At 46.1% G+C, this 2,640-nt stretch overlaps 1 pseudogene; it reads left to right on the top strand.

The window, feature by feature from the left end:
• The first annotated feature begins 290 nt into the window (after positions 1 to 290).
• Positions 291 to 1,209, top strand: LOC138167951 (biogenesis of lysosome-related organelles complex-1 subunit 2 pseudogene; annotated as a pseudogene).
• The last annotated feature ends 1,431 nt before the right edge of the window (positions 1,210 to 2,640 follow it).

Genomic DNA, 2,640 nt, shown 5'->3' with positions numbered 1-2,640 from the left:
TGTCCCTTAATTTACTAGGCCTGGGACTGACATAGAGGGAGGAGGCACCAAATGGGTGGGGAGAGTGGGTCTGTAGGTGTCAGTGAGAGCCTGCAGCATCACCAGACTCCCATAAGTGCACAGAGTGAGTGCAGAGAACTGGGGCTCCAGGTAATTTGGGGTTCATCTCCAGAGAGCCACAGACTACATTCTTGCAATAGGTCATGTGTGAGGGTCAAGTTCTCATCCTGGCCCTGGACAAAGGACAGCAGCTCTGAAGGAAGGGAGAAAGGCCTCTCTCCATCTGATTGAAGTTCTCCTTCAAAATTTCCTTCACCTGAGGCTCAGGCATGGCGGCCACAGCGGAGGGCGTCCCTGCAGCCCAGCGGGAGGGTCTCAGTCGAGACGATGTCGTGGTGGAGACGGCCGAGGAGGCCATGGAACCTGTCGAGGCGGACATCATGGAGCTGTGCCAGGACATGTTCTCCAAAATGGCCACGTACCTGACAGGTGAGCTGACAGCCACCAGTGAAGATTACAAACTTCTAGAAAATATGAACAAACTGACTAGCTTGAAGTATCTAGAAATGAAAGATATTGCAGTAAACATAAGTAGAAACCTAAAGGACTTAAACCAGAAATGGAGTTCGTTATACCCATGGAAAGGGATGTTCTCACAGCTGTTGTTTTGGTTTTTTAATAAGAGTGCAACAAGGAGAGATGTCACCCTTCAGCCTTATCTGGATCAGATCACTTTAATTGAGGAGCAGGTAGCTGCTCTTGAGCAGTCAGCTTACAAGTTGGATGCATATTCAAAGAAACTGGAAGCAAAGTACAAGAAGCTAGAAAGGCGATGAAAGAATTCTTTAGCACAAAGACTGAAACTACAAGAATGTTTTATAAGAAATATGTGGGATGGTACTTTATCAATAGGCTTCAGTTCCTAAAAGGGAGTGGTGCTGCTGACCCAAGGAGAATCCCAGCCCCCTCCTCTGGCTGGATGTGTAGCTCTGGCCACCCCCGTTGTTTTCCTCAACCTGTACCCCTGAAACCTCATCTTACCGTGTGCTTCCTTGTGTGCCCTGGACCAAGGCTCAGAAATCAGGATCAACCCCGTCTGGAGCAGACACAGATGAGAGGCTCTAGGCTCCCTGTCTCCTCCCTTGCCCCACCCCCCTCATAACCTGTTCTTCAGCTTAAATAATAAATGCCAACATATGGAAAAAAAAATTTCCTTCACTTATGGGAAATAGGATCAGACTGAACCCAGGATGTCTGGGGAACTTTCTAGTTGTTTTGAGAAAGTCCCTGAGAAACCAGGCTCCAAAAAAAACTCTTAGATTGTACCCTTGAGGAAGTTGCATAACAGGCAAGAAACCCTGTGAGGTCAGAATTCTCCCCCTGAGTTCTGGGCAGCAGGGCAGAGGAAGGGGCAGGTCATTCACAGAACTGAAACTCTCTCTCCTAGATTGCTCTCTCTCTCCCATTTCTTATTCATTCTCTAGCCTGCTCATTCCAAGGCTTCTGGGAAATTGGGGCTGCCCAGCTTCCTTCTGGGAAGGAAGCAACTTTTCTTACCAGATCTACCTTCTGGGACAGGATCTTTTCCTTTTTCTCTAGTAACAGAATCAGGAGCTGATGTTGGTGGTCATTCAGGGCTGGGGACAAATCGATCAATCAATCAATCAAGTCTTTCTTAAATGCCTTAGTAAAGCATAGTCTCTGCTAGGTGCTGGAGATAGAAAGACAAGGACATGGTCTCTGCTCTCAATTAGCTTCTGTTGTGAGAGTACATATCTGAGGGCACATACATAAGTAAGTCTATACACAGAGGACACAGAAGGTAAACACAAAGTCATTTGCAGGAAGACAAACAGTTGTGGGGAATCAAGGAAGGCCTCATGTAGGAGGTAGTACTGGAAGACAGCTCTGAAGGAAGTTAGGTATTGTAAGAAGGGGAGTTGAAGAGGTAGGTGCTTTCTAGGCTTTGCAAAGGCATGAAACAGGAGAAGAAAAGCTGTATACAAGGAACAGCAAGAATGTTGAGAGTGAGAATGAGAGCAATAATGTATAATGAGCCTAGAAAGGTCAACTGAAAGCATGTGTCAGAGGGCTTTAAAATGCTTAAAGGAGGAGTTTAAATGTCAGCTAGGTGGTGCAGTGCATAGAAAAGTAGACCTGGAGTCAGGAAGAGCTGAGTTCAAATCTAGCCTCAGGTACTTGCTAACCATGTGGCCTTGGGGAAGTCACTCAACTGTTTTTGGTTTCATTTTCCTCAATTGTAAAATGTGGATAGCAATAGCACCTACCTCTCAGGGTCCTTCCTTCCTTCCTCCTCACTCTTCTTCCTCTCTCCCTCCCTCCTTTAGTCTCTCCCTAAGTCCACATAGGGTACCTTTACTTGCAAGTGCTCTGCCCAGAGGAATATGAATTTTGATAGCTGAAACCTTGAAAGGTATCTTAGGATTTAGAGGCTAGGTTTCTTTCTTAAGGACCATGCCTTAAACCCAAATAACTCTGGCTTTAGTTCATTAACCAACAATAGATCCCAGCCCAAGGTTCCCTTGGTCACTGCTTGGACCCTAATGACTCAGAGTGAGTGTAAATAGCAATTGTTTCTGTTTTGGCCAGAAACCCAGATGGTCTTATCCTCCTAGATTT

This window comes from Petaurus breviceps, unplaced genomic scaffold, assembly GCF_028583685.1.
Source record: "Petaurus breviceps papuanus isolate PSGF00001 unplaced genomic scaffold, PetGlider_PUasm1.0 339, whole genome shotgun sequence".
NCBI lineage: Eukaryota > Metazoa > Chordata > Mammalia > Diprotodontia > Petauridae > Petaurus > Petaurus breviceps.
The sequence above is the reverse complement of the archived record's forward strand: the minus strand, read 5'-3'. Positions and strand labels throughout refer to the sequence as shown.